The following is a 7,048-nucleotide window of genomic DNA, read 5'->3' on the forward strand; positions in this document are numbered from 1 at the left end:
AAAATCCTAGACAGATCACGAGGCCCGACCTCTGGTTTTCCCCGTAAGCGCGCAGGAACATTTATCTCTGCTACATGAAATTACACAGAATTATTGCTTCTTCACAAATTTAAACAGGGTTGCGAACTCGTGATTCTTTACCTCGATGATTCGTCGGCTTCTCTGCGTATTTGTTTGGTGTTCATCCAAAGTTTCCGGAGCCCTTCGAACTGCTTGTCTTGTTCAACAAACACTTGGTGAAATTCAATTTAGTGTCACGATAGACTGAGAACAAAAACAAGCAAATATATACATCAGGAACGAAAAAGAAGCGCAAGGCAGTGAAATAACTCGGTCACCGAACTACCACCTTTCTCCACTGGGTGGCTTCGCCGAATCAGTCTACTCTCAGTCCTGCTCACACTTGTAGTGACTTGTATTCTGAACTGTTTGGGAATGTTTCCGTGTGTTCTTCCACTCTGAATGGAATCGAGAGTAACTCAGCACCATCTAGTGGTCCGAACTGGTATGACCAGGAGACAAAGTCTTCAAAACGATGTTCACTGCTGCTTCCTCGCACTCTGGAGATAACTGCACCGTTCTGAACGTCTAAACAAGTGGAAAGTCACAGATATTGGACCTTTAATCCATCGACTGCTTCAGTTCTACTTCTGAAGGTAGAACCGTTCTCCTCTACCTCAGAATTAACGTCAACTTCCTCGACAAAAAAAACCAAAAAACGGCTGTAGCGTTTTGTGAATAAAGTAATTCAAGTCAGAGACATCTAATAGAGCCATCTCGAAAACAAAAGCGAGGTGCCTTGAAGCTGCCTGATTTTACTTTTCGAATGCCAACGTAAGACGGGTTAATCTTTTAGTACTTCAACAAAAGACGAACGGTTCCCTAAAATTCAGCACCTTCCAAAAGACTTTTATACCTTTGGAAGCCTTTTAGGACACGTTTCTCTGCGATACATGTGGACACCTAAAGTTCTTTCACATAGTTAAATGTCCACACCAAGTCAAGAATCAACAAACCAGCCACATTGGTGCGGGCTTGTAGATCGTTCCGGTTTCATGTGATGCTACCATCTCAAGAAACTTTGGAATTTGTCCAACACGTTTCCTAAATCGGCCGATACTGTTCTGGTAGGCAAAACAGGAACAACTCAAGTAATTCTTGGTTTCTTTTTAAGTGAGGACGACAATGTCCTTTACTGATCGTGGGACGTCTTCCTCGGACGAATCCGTCAAACATTTTATTGAATGATTGTCAGAAATACTTTAGTGGTGGTTGTGTACAGTATGTAAAGGTCTTATTTCTCAAGAGATTTTCCAGTTATCCAATAGACTGCTCAATCAATTGTCTTCACATTCATCTTGCAACAAGATGGGAGGCTGGAAAACAAAACAAATGTGTTTCTTCCCTCAACTCTTGAAAGTCTTTAGTGCTTTTAACTTTGTGAGGGGGGGAAAAAAAGACAATCACTCCTTTTTCTAATCAAGTTTTAAAAGCTGAACGTCCACTCAGCGTTTGCCCGTCCGCTCGTTTTAAGTTAGACGTCGATCGTTGGCGACCCCACCCTCCGCGAACCGCCACGCTACATAAAAAAAAGAGCACCCAGGTATTTATCTTGGTGGCACAGGGCCAGAGAGAGACAATCACCTCCTCCTCCTCCTCCTCCCTGTCATTAGTCTCCTCTCACTCTCCTCTCACTCTTGTGTCTTTGTCTGGATTTGAGGCTTCGCTCGTGTGACGGCAGAATGCCGCAATGCCTCGTCTGTCCTGGGAGATTCTTAACAAACATCTCCTCCTCAGGAAGAACAGCACCACCTCCCCCTCCCCCTCCCCCTCCCCTCCTCCCTCACTGCTCCACTCTCAGATAATTATAATTTATTATTTAAGCCCACTTGGTCACTTGGTTCAAACAGTCTGGTTGATATTCACCTCATGATTGGCTGCGTCTCTGGTGTGGACGCACTGATTGGTCGGTCGGCAGCAGCCAGGGGAATATAGGGACAAGATAGCCCCCCTTTCCTCATCAATAATCCTGATGACTAAAGGTGCAGTAAATACAAATACAAAAAAACCAAGAAAAAAAAGCTGGTGGTCAGACGTACCGACGCCCAATTGTTCCAGACTTCCACTCCCTCACATGTATGTATGCACACACACACACATATTTGGCAGCTCCATCTGTTGTTGTTGCAGACAGCGCGCGCACACACACACACACACACACACACACACGGTTGCCCATACGAGGGGATGTACAGAGGGAGAGTTTGGCAGGGATTTGCATACCGTGAAGAAAATGGAGTCGAGACAGAAAACGAGGCAGCGGTGGATGGAAAATGATGGCTCACGTAATGAAGCCAAGGGACTGACACTATTTAGCTGCTTCCTCTGTGTGTGTGTGTGTGTGTGTGGTCGAGAGGGGTGAGAGACACAGGGAGAGAGGAAGGAGAGATGTATACATAAAGGAGGAGGCGAGACAGAAAGATGTAAACAAAGAAAAGGGGAAACGGGGAGGAGGGGGCGGGAGGTGAAAGTGTCAGAGAGTTTGTCCGGCCGTCCCGTGTGGGACCACGCCACCGTCTCGGACCCTGTGGACCGTCGCAACACACCTGCAGCTCCGACACACGTATAGACTGCGTGGATGTGTGACTCTGCAGATGTGTGTGTGTGTGTGTGTAAGAAAAAGAAAAGGTATGGCGCTCTGTGAGCCAGACAAAAACAAACAGCCACTCATCTCAACCTCTGTGCGCACACCACCCACTCGCACGCACGCACGCACGCGCACACACACACACGCACACCACACACGTTCATATACAGACCTTGCAGAGCTGAGCACCCAAACCACCCACACAGTGACAGACATGCGCAGTCGCCGCACAGAGCCAGACACACACACGTATGCAGCACATAGATCGAGACGCAGACCCAGCCTGGCAGAGGCATGCGCATTACACACACACACACACACACACACACACACACGCACACGCACACACACCACACACACTGTACCACTGTCAAAAGCTCTTTCTAGTGAGGAGGCAGACATTAACATGCCATAAATGGAGATGGAGGGAAGCGAGAGGAGAGGAAAAAAAAAAAAAACTGCATACATACATTAATATGCACACACACACACACACACACACACATTGAAAACACACCCACGCTTTATGTTCGCCCACAGATGCGTGCACACACACACACACACAAAGCTTTTACAAACAGCTTCCCAAACCCACCCCTGCAATGCACACATGTACAGACTCACACACACACACACACTGGTATGCATGCATTCACACCAAATCATCCGAGCCCCCCCCCCCTCTGAGGGAGGCTCACACTGTCCTCTCTTCTCTCTCCGTCTCTTTAGAATGTGAGTATTTATTATTCCTCATTTAAGGCAGCAGTTTCTACACAAAGCGCCGGATCGAAAGAAAGAGATAAAGAACGCGTGCAAGCCGTCTTCACATCCCTGTTCACCTCCTCTCTCCCTCCATCCTCTCATGTTCAACTTGGTAAAGTCTCCGTCTGTCGTACCTCCAGAGCAGAGGGTGGAGCAGTTAACCTCCAACCCCCCGCCAAATACACTCTGACCTATAGATGAAGAAACTCTAAAAGAAAAAAAACTTGATATAAATGTCTATATGTGGAAAAAAAACAATCACGTAAACAGTTTTGCTCAAAGGCCAGGTCGTTAAAAAAGCAACAATGTAGAAAATAGCTTCAGTTCAAGACAGGTCAGACGAAGCTGCATGTTTTTGGTTCTTTTCAGGGGTTTTTAAACATTCGCTGCTTCTGCAGTTTGCTTTAGCGACGAGTTCAGTGTGTGTGTGTGTGTGTGTGTGGTGTGTGTGTGTGTGTGTGTGGCATCGATATAAACTGCGTTAAACAGTTAAGAGGCATCAAGGTGCTGGAGATTCTTCTATCAGCAAAACCACAGACTGAAAACTCATCAAAGTCGCCCGGAAATTAGTTTTGCAGCAAATTCAGGACCGAGAAAAAAATAGACGGGTGGAGATTTCCTCACATTTCGTTTCATCAGAATTTTTCTATCACAAACAATGTGCAGATCGAGGGGAAAAGGGGAAGAGATGCTGGTGAAATGTGGCTTAAAGGCCCCAAAAAAGGAGCCAGCGTGAAGGAAAAGTGGTGTCAAAATAAAGGAAATACTGGAGTTGTTGTTGGAAGTTTGGAAATTAAATTTGAATCTCGGACATCAACGTGACGTCCTCAAAGGAGTGAAAATGACGAGGGGAACAATCTCAACCGTATGTCTCTTTTTCACTTTACTCTCAGTATTTTGTCTTCAGTCTGGGTTTGGTTCTCCGATTCAGTAACTGATTGAGAATTACTTTGAATTTTCTCTGATATGAAGTATTAATCCCTCAAAATAAATTATGCTTAAAAAGTCCTTTATTTTGAAATGATAAGTCTGAACAAAGGTGATGTGCAGTAGCAGTAATCAAACCCAGCGATTGGTTCGCTCTTTACAGCGGATATTAAAAGTGAACGTACGGAAAATGGTGGGTTGAATTTTTTCAGGTAACTGAACTAAAACAGGAGGGTAAGATGTGGCTGCTGTCAAAAGACATTTAACTTCAGGGATCATTATCTTGGAGTTTTGAGCCCAGTCTGGGAGAGCAGATTGTCGTCAGAACCGCTGGATCGAGAGACGATCCACAGACTGAACGGATCCGTCGCTGAAGAAACGTTTCAGCCTCACATTTGGCACAGACTTAAATTTGGAGGCTCGCATGGGAACCCATCTGAAGTGAGGTCATGATCAGATCCTGTGGAGCTAAATCACTGATTAAAAGGCGTCTGACATGAAGAATCAGCGGGACGCTCATCTGCTGCACACGGGCGTTTTGACTATCGAGTATTGATCCGCTGATTCCGAGCTGCTGTGAGAGTGTTCCGCCGTGACGTGGCCTCCGAAGGTCGACAGACGAAAGAGAAAATCTGTCTCCTCTCCCTTCTTTCTCAACGCTGCCATCCAGCCAGAGGAGAATCAAAGGGAAATATGACTGGAACGACGAGGGTTGTTTCTATGCCAACTATTTCTCTGTGATTTCCATTATTCAGCGGCTCGGGGGTTTTGTTATCTTCAAAACGTCGCGCACAAAGAGCCGGGGGGAGCTTAACTTTCCCCGAGTTCACACCTGCCGCAGACCGTGTGGCGGGCGGCCGTCTGTCTCAGGTAGACGCTGCCATTTCCCCTTTAATTCCCACGATGCTCTGCTGCGCCGTGGCTGATGCAGCTGACAGCGCCCAAATGCGTATTAGCACGTATGTGTGCTCGCCGCAGCGACGGGTGAATGAATCGACCAAGCGTGTGTGAAAACACGCTGTCTGGTCTCCCTCTGTGTGTGTGTGTGTGTGTGTCTGCTGCTGCAGCAAGCACACACACACACACACACACACACGAGTATTCCTCGCCATATACCGCCGCCTGAATTAGCACCTTTGTCCGTGCCAGGCGAGCACGCATCCAGGCGGCGCAGGAAGCCTGTGCTGTTAATATTCTCCAGGAAATCAATTTAAATATGAGCCCGAATGAAAAGAGCATCACACACTCACACACACGCACACACACACACACACACAGCTCGTTACTAAGCTCACAAGCAGAAACCAGCTGGAAGAGATTTCTCCACGTCCCTTCAGAATATTTAAAGTGTTTAACAAAGATATCAGCTGAATTTCACCTGTTTTTTTTTTTTTTTTTCCAAAATCCCGGCTCACATTGTTTCACCCTCCGCTCTGTCCGACACGCCTGGCTTCGATTGTACTCATACCGCAAGAAAAACACAGTGCATTTAAATTTTGTCTCATCAAACTTTTCGCCAATCATCAGTGAGAAGTTGGGACGACAGCGTGCGACGGGAACGAAACACAAAGAGGAAGGTTTCACGGAGATGTGTGGATATTTCTATCCAGATCTGGACAAATTGTCTTTTTGAATCATGTATTTGAAAATATCGTCACTGGATTATATCGATGTAGAATATTTACATATTAATGTGTCTGGAACTGTAAATATTCGTAAATTCAAACATTTTGTCTTTTTTTTCTTTGGTTTTTGTAGAAATTTTTCCAGATTTTTCCCATAATTAGTGCAGTGTGGATCAGCACAAAGTGACTCAACCACATTTCCTCTAGAAAAAAAACGCCTCAAGTGTTTGGATCCAGAGCAAAAACTATTCTCATTCTCGTTACTGCGGTGAGTCGTCTCAGTTAATTCCATGACATTTATATTATTTTCATTTCCTTTAAAAAAAAAAAAAAAAAAAAAAAAACTATGTGAAATGATTTATCGATTTTTCTTCTTGAATTCTTTTTTTTTTTTTTAATCTTTGGTAAAATATCTCAACTCTTTTCTCAGGCTCATGATTGAGTGTTTGGAATCCGGTGAAGGTTTGATAAATTGATTCTCAGCCTTTCGACGTCGCTCTCTCGGGCTCCGGCTGCAAAAAGGTGATTTTTACTTTTTTTACATGAATTTCAAACGTTGTTTCACTCGTTCTTCACAACGCAAAAAAAGAGTGTAAAACCTTCACCCTTGTTCTTTCCTTCCCGTGACGCGTCTCGTGTCGGCGCCACGCTGTCGTACGCTTCCCATGCTTCGGACCCTCGGCCGAAAAAATACCAACGGAAAATCAAAGACAGAAAAGGTGAAGAGATCGTTTGGTTCAGGGGAGGGGGGGAGGGGGGCAATTTAGTCAAGTATTTCTCCTTTTTCCTTGTCTGCCGCTACGACGGGCCGTGGGGGGCGGGGTTAAAGGGCGGGCCGGCGGGGTCAGGCCGGGAGGGGGGAGACCATAGACCATGCCGATATACATATTAACATTCCTCCCGTCCGACCCCTGACCCCACCGACCACAATCTCACTCTGCCGCCGCATACATTCAATATGGAAACAACAGTGTAACCGGAGTTCGGGGGGGCAAACAGAGGGACCGTCCTCTTCCAGGGAATGTATGTGGCTGCTTATGGATTTCAAAAAGAAAAGAAAGGAGAAGAGGGAGAAGAGAAGAGAAGA

The sequence above is a fragment of the Salarias fasciatus genome, chromosome 6, assembly GCF_902148845.1.
Source record: "Salarias fasciatus chromosome 6, fSalaFa1.1, whole genome shotgun sequence".
Classification (NCBI taxonomy): domain Eukaryota; kingdom Metazoa; phylum Chordata; class Actinopteri; order Blenniiformes; family Blenniidae; genus Salarias; species Salarias fasciatus.